Consider the following 17,686-nt stretch of genomic DNA (forward strand, 5'->3'; position numbering starts at 1 on the left):
AAATCTGACCAATTATTAGAAACACACATGAGACATAAAGTAAGAGCCAATACCTGGTTTATACTAAAAAATAAAGAAGAGTGTTTCATCCGTTCCTTATTTCTAGTAATTCAAGTGTCTTACTCAAAGAGTTTAGTCTTCTAGCAAAGAAAGTTATTTAAACTGTGTCCCTGAAAGTCAGTTGCATTACCACATACAACTTGATTCCAAGCACTGTCTTTGGTGAAAGCCAGTCTCTGGCAATTTTATTCCACAAGAATCAGTTTTTCCTTTACTAGGATAAGGTAAATGATGCTGCCTGAAGATCTTGCACTATGTCATAGGTACTGACCTGAAAGTAATTTCTGCTTATGTGTAAAATCCCCAGTGCCTCTAACATGATCTTGCCATGGGTTTTGAAAGATGTTCAACCTGAAATTACACCAATGAAATAAGGATCAAGATGCTCCTCAATTGATTTACTATCACTATCACTTGTGATAAATGAATATGACCTGGTGATGCGATACCTAGGAAGGATGGGAAGAAGGAATAACACTGTACTGTGCACTCTGTGATCACTCCTCCAGGCTGATCACAGAGGCTCAGGAGGCGAACTGATCACATAGGCTCAGGAAGGGAAATGTTCCTCTTATCTGAGAGCATACAGGAGACCATGCAAAAATTCCTGTCCCTGTAAAGATGAACATCATTCCAGCAGTAGTTACAGAAAGCCTCATTCCGCAGCTTCGCAGAGTAAGAATGAAGATGAGCATAGAGAAAAGTGGCAATAGTGAAAAAGTTTTAGTCAGGTTTAGATTAGAAAATGGATGTACGCTTTTATCAGCTACTATATTTAGTCATTGAAACAATTTGAGAGTTTCCCCTCACTTGAAGGCCTTAAATCAAAGCTGAGAGTGCGAGTCCTCTTTTTTAACTTAGTATGTCTTCGGCATGGATCTCAGCTGCTCAGCAGGTCTTCCAGACTTCCTTCAGGCTTAATGGAGAAACATAAATATGTGCAAACAGCACTTGGTTAATCCAATCTACTTTAGGAAGATTAAAAGATAACTCTTTTGTAATAACCAATAAAAATCTACTATTTCCTTTTTCATTCCATTTTTATGAAGAATCTCCAGGACTAGCCCACAGGTGGACACATCATATGAATCTCACTCTGTATGGCTTTAAAATCACATGCAGGAGAGCAACTGAAAGATATGGAAATTAAACGGAAAAATTGCTAGGTGAAATCTGAAGGCCAGTATTATGCAGGAGGCTAGAGAAGGTTCTTAGATCCCTTTTGCCTTAAATTTTTAAGTCTAGGTAATAATGCTGGGTTAGGAGTAAAACCATCAAGACTGAAGTTATGCCAAAAGGTGAAGATACTGTAGTGATAGTTAATTTAAAGGTAGTTATCTAGTGTCCTTTGAAAAACCAAATAATACTGGCAGTAGAGGATGTGATGAATGATGCTGCAAAACTTAATGCATCCTGGAATAGCTGAAAGTAGTAAATCAAAACGGAAAAGGAGCACAGACATGACTTCTGAAAGCAACAGTGACAAAACCTGAAGGAGTAAAACCTCACAAAACACACATGCCGAAGTTATCACTTAAGTCTGTGTGTTTATGCCTATTAACAGGTACAAAGGAAAAAAGGGAAATAACTTTAATGGAAAATGGCTTGTATATCGTATATATATATATGTGTGTTGTGCTATATAGCTCTTAGGAAGGAAGACCTTTTGGGCTTTCTCCAAATGATGCTGACTTCTCTTACCACATGGATGTTTAGACGTTATTAGGCATGGAATTTGAATGTAGGAATGAGCATTGCAGGATTAGCCCTTTCCTATCCTTTCTAGTCTGAACATTATACTCACTACACCATGTTAGCTGGGTAGCTGTTCAGCTCTAATATCTCTGTGCTGATACACCATACCTCCCATTTTTTAAAGATTCTTTTTCTCTGTTATTCTTTCCTTTTGCTAGCCAGACACATACTCATTATGTAAAAATAAATGCGATCTATATATTTTGATTTCATGATTAAACACAAAGTTTTCCAATGAATGAGTGCGTACTGCTTATATGTCTTCTATATTGCAGTTTCACAACACTGTTGACAAGTCACATCATTTCCAAGGTTCTTAAAAGCAGTTAAAATAATGTTCATACTACCAATAATTAGCAAACAGACTATATGAATAATCACAGTCATTCCCACAAAGATTTCTTGTTTTCAGAGACCAATCCATTACCTGCTTCAATGAACCGTCTTGTTGTTAATTTGCAGGGCTTTCACCCCTAGGTGATGGAAATACCTGCCCTCTTCCCAGTCTCCCATTAAGTATGGTTTTCAGTAATATGTATAATTCATGAGAAAAATTTGTTTGTCAAGCATTCCAGACAGGTCACTTAAATCCTAGATCAATTGATAATGTTCACACCAACATGGCCTGGAATGAAAATAACCCTTATCCAGACTTCAGTATTTCCTTTAAAGTAATGAGCTGGGCTTCAACTTTTAAAGATGCATAGGTATCATTATTATTTTAAATAAAGATTAGCAACTGAGCTTTTAAAAAAAAAAGATTACTACTCTGAATGCACTTCTTACAATGCTAGCAACAAATATAATGTGCTGTCACAAATGCAATCTGGCTACTCTTGCAGCAGCAGGATGTGGGAAGCTGAATGAGGAAGACAATGCAGGTAGATTTTAGCTTCTAACACATCTGGGTAAAGTCTATCTGGAACAATGAAGTTATCATTCAACATATGTTGAGGGTCTAGATTAAAATTTCCCTCCCCATTGCATCTCCTTTCTGTTCCAACAAGAATCTCCTATACTACGCAACTCGAAATATCATGAGCAAAATCTAAATATAAGTACCCTTGATGGCAGTTAAAGTCAACTGCATATATCATCTCTCCTTGTAGCTAAAGGGTCTGCTTTCTGTTTCCATGATTCTTTTTCTTTTATGCATCTTTATGCCAGCACTGAGCAGAAATACAACATTGTTCTTCGGCATTGGATACTTTATGAAGGAGAAGGCAGAGGAAAGCACTGCACAAAGTTTGGATTTTTGTGTATGATCTCCTGGACCTATTGGTGTCAGTGGACATTTTCTCTTACTAAGAAACTGTCTATGGAGCCAAGGCTCTAATTAGGGCTTGATCTGAAAGAGGCAATTCATTGTACTTTGATGCATGCTAAGAAAATTGTGAAATTGTGGAAATTATGTATTATTAAGAATGTTACCATCTCACCTTTCCAGTTACACAGTCATACATTACATTACACAGTAATTTATTTGTTTTATTCTTCCATTTATATTTAAAACCAGTAGTCAGTACTCTGGATCCACTCAATGTAAACAAGTCTGAGTACTGCAGTGCCCACATATAATTAAAAAATAGATATATGTAAATGTGACATTTTAGTGAACAGGTGTAAATATATCAGTCTGCTACAAGCTAACATTTCCTGCTCATATCCATTATTCCCTTATTGCTCTGTGCTCACCGTGCTTAATCTGGTAGGAATTATGATGTTTGTTGCTATGTTTTGTAATGGACAGAACTTTATACAAATGTATGCAGAGAGCTGTGACGTTCACATAAATACTTCTGCCTAAACGAATACTGGAAAAAAACCCCACTTTTGCAACTCTTACACCAAGAGCACTTACTTGCATTGCAAACTGGAAACCTAAAAATTTACCTTCTTACTTAGGTCATCAACGATTCTCACTGAGCCATACTTTCATAAGCAGCCAGTTGCTGAACTCTCACTCTGACCAGCAGAAGTCAGGCTAGATCCTTTTGCATACCCCACTATTGGGCTGTTAGTGCTTAGGCCCATAGGTGGAAGTCAGGACAAAGGCATCGCTAACTCACTGAGAAGGTCTGAGCCACTGCCATGGACAACATTCCTGAAACAGATATCAGATGAGGGCAGGGTTCACTTCTGCAGATGCTGCACCGAGGCCTCTGATGTCTTTTCACTTTTTTTTTTTTGCAAGATGCAATCTCTGTTTTCTTTCTTCAGATGACATCTGTCTCACCTGAATTCTATTATATTAACAGACACGTGCTTGGCCTAGCTTAGTCACCCAAGCTTCCTCTCTTGTAAATGGAGATGACAGTCATCTCTCCCAGGGGTTAATCCACTCTCTTTCCTGAAAAAAAAGTCTAGGCAAGTGGGATGACTCATGCTTAGCAGGTGCTCATCCATTGACTGCACAGGCAGATGAGAGACCATGCTGATTTTCTGTTGTTTAGCTTAAAGGTCTAGATGAGGTGAACCCTCCTCTGAGACATTAATTTTCTTCCTCCTTCATGCTTTTTGTATATATTTAATGAAAGCCACTTTACGTTGGCAATTTGCTATTTTCCTGTTTCATAGAGTTGCTGCTCATGTAGGTCCATGTGCATGCTACACCTTTACATGAGGGTGAGTGAGTTAAACTCTGTGGTCTGAGTCACTGAGGTTGTCAAACGAGATGATCTCTTCTAGCTTTGAGGTCTATCAGGCAGGGGAACTTCACTAACACACTCCAGCACAGTGTTGGCCCAGCATTCATAAAACAGCACTTCATAATTATAAAGTAAGGAAATGTTCAAGACCTGCACAAATGCATGACGTAGATGAGGACTCGTAGCTGCACAGCTTCTCGGACACAAGAGCAATGCACACATAGTTATTCCTTAGTTTCAGTCATACAGAAAAAAGAATAAACTGATATCAATTGTGTTTCTGCCTATGCTTTGAGAAATAAGCAGCCTTTATCTTCCAAAACAACTAAATTCTGAACTACTCACATAATCAAATTCCCATCTATCAGACTTTTACTCCACCTACATGGTTATATGCTTATGGTTAACACAAACTGTTGTCCTACCTGAGGGAGTAGTTTCAGGAAATGCCTCCTTTGGTCACGAAATTGTTTTAAGAAATTCCTGAAGCCAGAGTGTCTTCAGCTATGTCCCTAAACTGGAAACTGCCTCTTTGACTACACAAAATAGGCAGTGACTTTAAGCAAGCGCATGGTCCTGCTGGGAAAGCCCTGAAAAGCCTTGGCTTCTGTTGTCCCCAAGAGAACAAGAGGCACGTGGCTCAGCAGCTACTGCTGGCGGAGCATCCCCCAGCACCTGCAGCAGCGGCAAACCTGGCTTTCCCAGGGCTTTTTCTGCCAGCAACTCTGCATCTCAGATCGGCCTCATCCAACATCTGTCCCTTCCTACAACTGGAGTCCTGGATCCTTAATCTTGTGGTGACAGGTCCCTATTTTGTGTGTGCTGCAAAGAAGCCTTGAGCCAGATCCACCAGGAAATGATTGCACGGTCAAAATATTAAGGGTTTGGTAGAGTGAATGATCAAACATTTGGGGCTGCAACAATATCATATGCTCATATATGTGGACACAAATTGCAAAAAGCACATGGGGGTTTTTTCCAGTATTCGTTTAGGCAGAAGTATTTATGTGAACGTGTGCTGGATATGGGAAACCTGTATTTACATGAGCCTTAGGATGGCTACATGCGATGGACAAGGCAGGTAGTTAAAAATATGCTCTTCAGACATGTTCTTCACCTGGTGTAAACTGGAATAGCTATCTCCTCTTTAATGAACTGATGCCTGGTTCGACTACCTATTTTAAATCTTATGCTGTACTGTTTATCGAGAATATCGAACACATTAGCTTGTTTCTGTCTTGGCTTTTTGACTTCAGTACACTTCTAGCTAAATGATCATTTCACTGCCAAGGCCTCAGATCATATAATTGCTTCATGAAGCAATTACATGGGAATGTGTGGACCCAGATACTCAATTTGTTTCCTAATATCTAAACAAATCTAAGCTGTCTGTTTGTATATGAAAGAACCATCTCCTTATTACCAGGAGAGGTAAGCTCTGCAGGGCAGGAGCTATCTTTCTCTTCTGTTTGTCTAGTGGCCAGGCAAATTCTTTTTATTGTGTTTTGGTTGTGCCTAGAAGCTAGATCATGGATCAGGGCCTCCCTGCAACAGACCCTATACAGAGGCTTGACAAACAAATGTTTGTTACCCTCAAAGCCTGCAGATTTATATAAGCCTCCATTTTCATAAATAACAGTTTGGCTATCATGGTGTCCTTGTTCCACAGGGGTGTTGTTTATGTCAAATGTTGTATTAGTTGTCACTATGCTCAGATAAGCATGTGCAGTGCAAACTGTGCAACATGGACAAACCTGGTCCCATAGCATAGTCCCTCCTGCTCCTGCTCCCAGTGTCAGGAAGCTGGGAGAAAGAGTATAACTATGTCTATGTTAGCAAGTGGTGCAGCACTGTAGAGTGGCTGAATGGAGTGACAGAGCTGGTGCTGAGGACCCGGCATCCATGCCATGTGCATTTTGGGCTCTGATGTGCCCTAGTGATGGAAGTGCATTTGAAAGGAGTCCAGTTTACATCTCTGAGATTGCTTCACGCTTAGAGAGTGGTACATGGCATTGATGTCGAGATTGATGTCAAGGACACCATGATGCACTTCTGACTCCCATTTAAAGGCTAATTAGGTGGTTGTGGATGCTCTGCCCAGCTCAAAATGCAAGAGAGATTCACCTGGAGATTATACAGTGTCCTTTTCACCCTCTTTAACTGCCTTCTGAGAGAAAAAATAGGGAGAAAAGCTCAAGTGAAATGGTCAGTTGTAGATGATGGAGAAAAGCACTCAATTCCTTGACTGCCTGAAATGAGGAAGGCAGGAAATAATGTTTGATATTAATACAAGTATGCATGTGTGTTTCTTCTTGAAAGAACCTTCCTTCAGCAAAACATGGAGAAAAAGGAAGCCTGACTCAACTAAAGTCAAGCTGCATGTCTACAATAGACATGATGTACCACAACATTTAAAAAGGAGATATCTTTCATCATTCTCATCTGAAATACACATGAAACAATTATGTGTCTGGTGTTAACACTGACAAAAGAACATTTGCAATCTTCAGAATTTAGTCTGACAATAAGATGCTCAAGTTAATTCCTAAATGGGTTTAACTGATTAGCTACACTTTTTTTCCCCCAGGAAGCTGTTTCGTCTGACACCATGACATCATTGAAGATTAGATGCAATGTCATATAAATCTGTAGGAAGATTATCTTTTAAATCTTAGTATTTCTAAAGTTTGTTTTTTTTTAGTATAAAAATAGCGTAGGTGTAACTGACTAAAAGTTAGCTTTGACTAAGGGAAAATGGTTCTTTGCATATTGGCTTTAAATGCAACACATGTTTGAAAAAGTTTTCTCTTTCAGCTATCAGCAAAGGAAATCAGTCCCAGGCTGTATCACTGTCATAAGGGGACAAAACACATTTTCAAATAAGAGGGAAAGATTTTTTCTTGGAAATGCCCTGCGTCTCTGCACCTGGAGACATGAGGTCTAAAGAAAAACAAGAAACCCCAAAAGTCCAATTCCATCCACAATATCTCACAGCAAACATTATTCTGTAATCTTTCAAGGTCCATATCATGCAGTGGTCAAAGTTGGGGTATCCTGCCTTGCCGGTGTTTTTTTGAGACAATGCCCAACGTACACCAAGTCAGGAGAGTGGACTCCAAGCATGTATCAGGCTTAGATTTAACCCTACAAATGTATGAGGAGTCAGTGGGTTAGATTTCAGCTACAGTCACTTTATTTGGAGAGAAGTAGGTTAAAAACCAGCAAGTGACAAAATGACAGCTGTAGAAAGACGAACCACAAAACTGTCCAGAAAAATATTAACTTGATTTTTTTTTTATTTTTTCTCTCATTTTTCAACCCTTTGACCTCTTAGTATTCCAACAGGCCATCAGAGACCCCTAATGGCATAGATACCAGATACCCTAGGAAGCAGTGGGGCATAGTCTCTATATTTCCTATTTATTTGAAACATTGTACTCTATGCCCAGCAGGTCCTCAGAGGGCCATCAGAAATCTCAAGGACTCCTACATTGTATGGTTAACAGCCACCTGGAGACAGAAACAACACATACACTGTGAAAGATTTTGGTTTTTCTTTCTAGTTTCTTGTGAGAGGAACTAAATTCTACTTCTTTGTCAGATATGCTCCTTAGAATGTTTTATGTAAAATGTTACTAGCTTTGGTACATGGCCCGTTCTGTACTTTAACAAGAAATAAAAATGTCAATGGGGTCCAGTATATCCCACTCAGCAACAGTTTATAATTTCTTAATCTTCCTAGCTCCCTGAAAGTTTAGGTCTTTCTGCCATTATGGTTTGCTTGACTAAAAGCATAAGGAAACCATGGACTGATGCTTGGTCTCAGTTTAGGCATCATCCAGTCTCTTGGGTGATGTGCAATCCTGTGGAAATGTCAATAACAACAAATAACCCAATGCTGTATCATAGAGAAACAACTGTGGAGAAACAAAAGGGAGGCAAGAAAATAATGCTTCTAACATTATTCATTCTGTTCTACCATGTCAGCTCAGCTGAGTCTCTCTTCTGTTATTCCTCACCTGTGCACATTTTTTGAGATGGGAACTGTTTGCCATCTGTTCATGGTAGAGTAAGGCTCATTACACATAAACTTCATGATATTATCTCCATTGCTGTGGAGTGCATTGAGATCCTTGCATGTTGTGTAAGATAAACACTTTAGTATTACACTTCCTTATCTTTGTTACACACACTAAGGATCAGTCCTGTTTATGCCAAATAAAATTGTCCAGGTTTGCTAATTGTATTTTTCTTGTCCTTGTGTGGCCGTGGTCAAGGGTAAATATTTGGCTTATATATTGGGTGGAATAAAGGGGTAGTGGGCTGGAACGTAACTAAGTAAAATTCCTTTATAAACTTATTTTCATTCAGTATATCATATCCTGACACAGAAAGTTGCACATTAACCAGACTTGTGACTACATGCTACTTTAATTGGTTTTATTTGGTGCTCTGTATAGCCGGAGGCTTTTTCTATGTATTAATAAACATTACATTAATTTTCCATTGTTCCTGGCCTTAAGATATCACAGGTCAAACCAGAACCTCATGGATCCCACTGGAAAACAAGACCAAACAAAAATGCCACGTTGCATCAGGAAGTGATGTCAGTAGCTGGAGCTTTTCTTCCAAACTTCTGTGTTTTACTTGACTTGCAAAGCAGTTTTCCTGTGCAAACCCATAGGCTTAATACTTGTGGGAATGACTGAGGACAAACATCTTGCAGTTTTACTGACTATCAATGCATCATTCTTTGACACACTATTAACAATCTGTTGACCTACGTAAAAATTGGAGTTTCAGGGAAAAAGAAAGCATCCCATGTCTGCTTATCGATAAAATGCTCACGCTGCATAGATACATGAGTATATTGGATCGAGCTGCTCGTAGTTAACACATTCAAGATCCTACTTTTTGTCAATATCTGACCCAAAACCAATGATTCATGTTCCAAAGAAAATGCTGCTTTTATATTTTTCCACCAGCCTCGTCTCTCACCACAGAGCCAAGCTATTCCCCCAACTACTGCTCTACATCTGGGTGACATGAGAGATAATTGCAGGACGCTTACAGTCCTGATAAACTATGGTTTCCCTTGCTCTGCAGCCCTTTGAAGTTGCAGACAGTTTCATGATAATTGATAATCTAATCTCTTCCCAGCCTGGTTTTTTTTTTTTTAAAGGCTGCTCTGAAACAGCAAGAAGGGGAAATATTACAGCATAAGTATTGATTGCTGCATGCAGAGGTCACTGCGTGGGGATTACACTTTTATCACAAGGTTCTTGCGAAAGGTGAAGTTTTTGGCAAGATCCTAATAATAACTGTGGAGTGCTAGTTAAATACAAGGGGCAGGGGGAGGGAAATGATTTTTTATTCTTAGTACCTCAAGGCTATACACGGCAATTACTATTGCGGAGGCAATAAAGAAGTTGTTAATTACAGGTTTTATACCCTTGTAGCCCAAAGTAAGAATGAAAGGACTAAAGGTTACAAGTGGTACTGAAGAAAGGACAGAAGAGTTGCTGGAGATTTTTTTTTTTCCTGCGCAGTGAAAGAAGTTACTTAAGTTACAGTGGGATAAGGTGTGACAGAGGGACAACTTCAGTTTGATCTGGATAAGCACTTGAAATCTGACTTAACCTGTAATTTGCTTTATTTGCCTTCATACTTTTGCTGTGATTATATGATTACCTAAAAACTCCACACTGACTGCCATCATCCGCTGGAGCAAAGCCGTTGCATGAGGACGATGTGAAATATATATGTTAATGTGCCTCAGCTCTAAATATGTTTTGGAGTTATTTTAATATCTGAAATTCTGAACAATCATTTTGTCAGGGACTTTCTCCAGAAATACAGAAGAAGTGTAACTTATATTTTAGAAGCATAATACAAAAAAGCACAGATGGTAAAGATACGTGTATTTAGCAGAGGCATTGTGTTTGAAAATCAGAAAAGTTTCCATTCTGTTCCGTTGGATGAACTTATTCTTTGTGATAAGTGATATTCATGAGAATTTGTAGCACTGTACAATATGTTAACTAGGGGCATGTAATTTTCTGAATACTGACAGGGATAAATATATGCGCCTGCACACACACAAAACTCACACATACTTAATGAGAGCAAAACTGAAGTCTTCTGAAACAAGGCTGATTGATTAAAACTCAACAGACCCACACAAATATGAACACTAATACACATGGCTCATAAAGTGCTTTCAGACCACATGTTTAAAGGGGCAATGCAAACACTAATTTCTCACCAGACTAAACCCTCAGCTGTGCCAGATGAGGAGTGGGATAACCGGAGAATTCAAGGTATAGCTGGCTCCCTCCTGCCATACGTATATATATACCTCCCTCCTACCTTTTCTTGCCTGATAGTACACCATTGCAAATTAGAGCTCTTTAACCTTGAGCCAGACTGAATTTCCAGATTACTGGAAATGGCAACATGGTCTGACCTTATCTGTCCTCACTGTGCCGGCCTTTAAGTAAAGAACAGAGTGAGAATGGCTGTTGGAGAGACGTCTACACTGTTTTACACCTTCTGAGAATTCATTCATCCATTACGCTCAGGATGGTTGTTTGTAAAATTGGATTTAGGCAGTGATTTATCTGCAAAAAAATCAATAAAGTTGAATTTGACAAGGAATAGGTCTTGTAAGCCAAGTGGAATTGGATACAACTGGGAAATACTGTGATACCCCAGCATACTCCTTTTTAATTCCTCTTTCTGCCCTCTCTTTTCTCTGATCTTTTAGATGTGTGTCAGTGCCTTACTTGTGGGTATTTAGATAATACAGACATTACTGCTGCTCTTTCTACTCCATCTTCACCTCTTCTGATCACAATAATTGCTGTCACTAACTGTGAAGAAATCCTGATGTCCAGCAGGTGATATTTCTTCATTCATTCTTCACCCTTCTGTTACCTTCTTCTGGTGTGCTCCTTCTTGTGGTTTCTGCAGACTTCGTTAGGCCATGAGGCATATGAGTTTCTGGAGACTTTTTTTCACAAGAAAATGGAAAGAAGTATTTGGTCTCTTACAGTACAGTTTGGTGAGAACTGTAGTACCCTGGGAATCTCTGGACACCTGCAAATCCAATGTTTGAGCATTGTGCACTCACAGAAGATTTGTTCAGATTATCTACCATGATTTTAGAGGGTTCTGGATGTCTCTAACCCCTACACATGCACATCAAAGTTGGTCTGCAACAGTGCTGCAGATCTAAGATGGCATGGAGCTCTCAGGCTCACTGCACAAGATGTCTATGGCTTCCTTACTGTTCCTCTACCCAGGAAGCTCTGAACATGCATATGTATCTCCATTATTTTTATTCTTTCTCCAATCATGAATTCTCCAATCTCCAATTATGAAATGATCTTCATTTTCTCTTTCCTCCTTCTACTCTCTGTGCTTCCATATGTTTTCATTTCCTCATCTTTGCTCTTCTCCCAGCTCTAGACATTTGGAAACTGCTCTCACCCCAGAGTGATGTGAGGAGACCTCTGAGTGTCATAGATCTCCCACATTTTACTCAGAAGAGAATAATAAACAGAGAAAAAAAATTAAAATAGCTCAAGAAATTCACTTAAGCTAGACATTCAAAATTAAATAATTTTGACTTCAAGAGCAACATCCTCCCTTTGGATTCTCTTGCACATATTATCTTTCTTGCACTGCTTGTGTTTCTCTTGGTTTCCCTTTTCTCTCTCTCTAGATTCTTGACTCTCCACTTTTCCACCCTCTATCCCACTCTCCCATTCAATTTTCCCCATTCTGTTACAGACCCTAGACATCGTTTGAATTATCTGAGGGACAGCAACAAGGGCAACTAAATGTATGCTTGCTGATTGACCTTGATTAGCTATTCTGAAGAAAACACATGGCTTCTGTCTTTTATCTCAGAGATAGGAATTGCTATGGAAAACTATTAGCTACTACTGTGGCCTGTATCAGAGTCAGGTAAGGAAGCACATAGTGGCTTTATATAGATAAAAACTTCCAGTGTGCCTAATTCTCTATTGTCCTGTTTCTGGCAAGAACGCTATCGCATTTTTGCTAGGAATTCTACAAAGCAGAAATATTAGCATACAGCTTTCCCCACAGCTAAGCTGTTGTGTTTACCTTTAAGAATATGATATGGGGGGGTGGGAAGGAAATGCTGCAGTTTGTCTTTTAAGGCACCAAACGTATACCAAATAAAAGGCAGAAGGGGGACACTTTTTTCCTCCACCTCGAGAGAACTTCTGGGTATGTTTACGGTACTAAAGGTTTTTCTTCTTAATTTAATATGTAGGTTTGTCCTAGTTCCTTGGCCTGATTTAATGTCCTTTATTTGCAGAATTAAATCTTTCTTCCCTGGCTTCTTTGTTTTCCCTAGCAGTGTTTTTATGTCTGTTCATAACATCCTTTCTGTGTGTGCTGTTTCTTCTGTGACATCTGCTCTATCTATGACAGGGTTTTTTTTGATGCAAGTTCAGGCAAATATCTGAGTGGTGAGGAAAAGTACTCCTAAATTTTTCTCCTTTTCTGGAGAGCTTTTATACAGTTTTCCTCACTGTACATTTCCTGAACATCTTCAGCAGATTTTGTGTCCCACGCAGATGTACAGTTTCTGCTAGGTTGAGACCTACATCCCCCTTTGAAGTTAAAAACTACAGCCAATTTTTACACTTACCCTTTGGTGTCTGGAAATGAATTACATGGGGCCTGCTAACACTAATTAATCTGAGTTGTGACTGCCCATCACAGAAAAGTATAAGCAGTGTTGGCTTTGTGTCTATGTCCGAATGAAGGATTAAAAAAAAAAAAATTGAATAAACTGTTTGTGAGCACAAAGCACAACTTTCAATCATAATGCACACGACATAGAGTTATATGCAAGCATCAAATACGCATCACATATCTGGAGTTCAGTCTATTTAAAAATAGCTGAAGTAAAACAATAAGAAAAGTTCGACCTGAATTTTAAAAAGGAAAGAAAATGCGTAGTTCCTGTCTGTCACACTTTCCATTACTAATCCCTTTGTGTCTAGGAGATATGGCTCATATGGTATGTAGGATCCGAGACCCCAGAAACAGCTAGACTCACAGGAAGAGCTGCTGCAGTAATGCCACCCCCTGCATACTCTTATGCTGCCCTTCTTTGTTCTTTCTTAAGCCCTGTGGACAAAATGATATTGTTATCCACCTGTGTATCCAGAATATTAGTGTTACACTTGCTGTATCAAATATCATATTTGCAAATTTAAAGTACATGCTTGAGAAACTGTCTTACTGAAATCATCTGCCTAGTTCCCACAAACAAGTGATGGAAACACTTCAGCTTCCCTTCATGTAATTTCTCAAATTTATAATTTTCTGTATCAAAAGTGTTAATTCATATCAGTCTTCAGCTCCTTCTGGTGTCAAAGGAAGCATTTTACTTTCGTTAACTATGAATTGATGATTATATGGGCTAAATTTTTGAATAACATTAAGTGTACAGTTGCAAGGACAATTACTATTTGCTCATGCAAATATAAGGCAGGAATTCACACACACTGTTAGTCTTTGCTAACAATCTGCCATTGAAATAAATCCATGGCCAAAATAATTGGGTGTTTTGTAATCTAGTGTATGCACATCTAGATGATAAGAGTGTTCCATACGTATAACAGAAACAAGAGTGTGTATGAATTTGCCTAGCAGACTTAGAGTTTCAGGTGACTTTTCTGTATTATTTATGATGGATTTGCTATGTGCCTTTTCTGTGTAGTTGCACTGGAGGCAATATGGGCACAGAAAACTTTTGCATGTTAAGATGAAATTGATAAATGACTACAGAGATTTTTATTATTAAATATAAGTTTGTTTCTTTCCTGGGAATTCCATTTATGTTCTTCAGAAACTACAGTGGTAGCAGACACTTTAGGATGAACACACAAGAGATTTTTGCCATCATTTTGTAAGCAGACAAATAAGATATACATAAAGCTTAAATTAAGATTAATCAAGAATTTGCCAATCGATAGCTGATTCAGAGCTCATAAAAATTTGGGTTTTTTAGAAAAAAAAAGCATGTGAGACTTCATCATCAATCATATTTCTGTGGACAACACGGGGCACCCATTCACAACACACTCATGGTAATGCTTCCTGCAGTATTCAGTAAAAAATGTAGCTGGGAAGAAAATTGTGTGTTTCACTCATGTCTGTTACTCCCTATTTCATGTAGCAACATGATCAGGCTCTCCTCCTTTTGAGCATTTTCTTCACGCTGCCTTCACTTGCTCTCCCTTCCCTTTGGCCGTCTTTCTCACATCTGATTCCTTCTTTTATGCATGTCCATAGGGAAAGGAGATTCATTAGCCTGAGTATCCGTATTGCGATCTGTAACAAGGGGCTTGGATATCTGCAGACAGTGTGAGATGCACAGAGGAACTATTGCTTTCCGAGACAGTTCCCTACAGCAGAGCAAGGGGCAAATGCTCCGTGGGAAATAAATTCAGGTTGGCTATCTTAAACTCTTACTCCAGTACTAAATTTCCTTTAGTTTATCCTGCATCTTAAATAGGTAGGTAGAATTGATGTCATTTAATAACCAGGATACTCATAGGAATGACCTACGTACAGAGGACACCGTCTGTAAACAAAATTGCATTTTGTTCATTAGCTACAGTACAAATCAATTCTGGGTAACAGAGACATCCTAATCAGACATTTTTTTTGTACCTCTGTCATCAAGGTGAACCTTAAAATAGTTGTGTAATATACACATATATTAATAAATTATTAACCATACAGAGACAAACTGGATCCATTCAGAAACATACAGCTGCTACTTATAAAAAGGAGGATTATGAATAGTTCACATATTTAAAATTACATTACTATACTACCGATCTATACTATAGATCTACTTACACGTTTCTCACTGAGGTTTTTCCTAAATAGAAAAGTGGGCAAGAGCCCACTCTTGTTCCTGAAGCCCTCCTTTTCCTGCACCTGCCATACCTGTAGCCTGTCCGTGTTTAGGCTGCTTCACAGTGAGTCACACCACTGGCTACTTTTAATTGGAAGTGAAATAAATATTCTGAAATAAACCAAAGGCATTACAGAAATTGCAAGCAGTTGCTTGTAATCACAGCTTAGTGAAAGAGAGATTTCAGTCTCTGAGAGGAACGATGAGCGAAACTGATAGACGGTGCACTACCAAATAGCCCAAAAAGGAAGCATTGCTTATGGGACATCAACTCATCTTTATCTGTCAGCAGTGAAAACACAAGAAGGCTTGCCCTTTTGAAATGTAAACAGAAAATTATGTCTCCAACACAAACCCAAGCCATTAAAAAGGCAGCTTTTATTCCTTCTCGTAATGCTCAGGAACATAAGGCAGTAGCACTGATGTGGCTCCACAGCTGTTGCCAGGGGAAAGTAGGAATGTAGCCTGCCACATCTGGGGTGACATCTTTGAAGAGGCACTTAATCTGCAGTGCTGAGGTATGCTAAGCTTCTTTGCTTTTCTTTACCAGTTCTCAAGCTAATACTACTCCTGGAGAGCAATGCTGATTTCAAGTCAATGGATGAGATGAAAGAACAATTAAGGACAGTGATGCTTTATGCATTGTGGAAAATGTAAAGACAGGACAATAGCATAATTCCTTGATCACTCCGGCAGAAGATTTACTTTGCCACACTTTAGAGTTGTAGGTTCCCGGCTTCTGAAACAAAAATGACAGGAATTTTTAATCACTGAGCGCGTGTTTTGTGAATTGAAGGGGGGCATTGAAAGACTGGGAAATAAAAGGTATCTGCTGCTATTACACTGATGTGTTTCTATTGGATCAAAGCCTTTTCTTCTCCGTAGCTCTTCAGAAACAATTTGCCAGTATGGCTAGGCAGACATTACACAAAGAAAGACATCAGGTAAAGAAAGAAGCTTTAATAAGTCAGAATGCCTTTATGGCACTATTCCCATTTCCTAATAATTGAAAAACTCAGAAGCCAGACCTTTTTGGAAAAAAAGGAAAAATAAAAAAAAAGGAGAGGTGTGAGAGAAAGGAAAGACAGAAATTCTGATCTCAAATATCTAGTCCGAACTTTTCTCTAGTTTGGGGAGGGTAACGTTTATTCCAAAAGCAGAATACAAGGCTGAGTCTTACAATAGGGTAGCTGGACATTTCAGTCTTCAGACTGCTGTGCTACAGTGAAGTCTGGCTAGTTGCATTATGCTAAATGCTAAGGTACAGAATTAGGATATTACAACTTAAAAGTGAGCCATGCACTTTAAATAAATGTTCTTTTAGTGTTGAAAAATATATATTTTTTTTTTTATTTCATCTTGAATGGTGAAATGACTTTAAGTTTTGTTTTTTAATATTTTAGGAGCTTTTACATCTGGATATACGATAACTTGATATTACTACCCAAGTTATGAATTTAATTTTAAATATGGATGCCTGTGAATTTGTATTCATATAAACATATATATGTACTTGCACATAGACAGTTACTTACACACAGTTTAGATTTATTTTTCCAGTAGAAAAGTTTGCCCTTCTCATGTACTAATTAGTACTAGTTTTTAGTATGAATTGAGAGTGCACTATATGCAAGTAGTATTGGGAGAACATGTTGGTCAGTTAAAAAAAAGTCTTACCAAGGTAGAAAAACTGAGAATGCGCCTACACTACCACTTTGGACCAAAACTCAAGAGGATGTTCAGTAATGGACGAAAACTCATGACTCAGCCCAGTCTTTTCACTAAGCAAACATACAAAAGCAACTAAAAGCCTGGTCCTGTTCACAGTACTCCAAAATTACCCTGTTTAAAGCAGACATTTCAGACCAGAAATTTCTAGTAGTTATATCTGTTTTGAAAACGAAAATAACCCCAGAAAGTCAGAGCAGTAAGCCATTTTTTCATTTATGAAAAGGTGTCATGGAAAATGTGTAGTACAGGCCAGGGCCTGTGGTTAAACCTCGAGAGAGTTTTTAAACATGCTGCCATCCAGTCAGGTTCACTGGAAAAAGTAATTTGGATAGCAGTCTCCTGTTTCCCTTCTGGCTTTGATGGGCTGTGTGACTGTGGACAGGTCATTCAGGGTTTGATCTAAAACTCATTAATGTCAAGAGAAAGACTCCCGTTGACTTCAATGATCTTTAGATTGGGATCTGTGTTTCTGCTGCTCACCAGAAGGCTACTAACTTCCATTGTGTGTTGAAACCCGAAG

The sequence above is a fragment of the Chlamydotis macqueenii genome, chromosome 2, assembly GCF_036417535.1.
Source record: "Chlamydotis macqueenii isolate bChlMac1 chromosome 2, bChlMac1.mat, whole genome shotgun sequence".
NCBI classification, from domain to species: Eukaryota; Metazoa; Chordata; class Aves; order Otidiformes; family Otididae; genus Chlamydotis; species Chlamydotis macqueenii.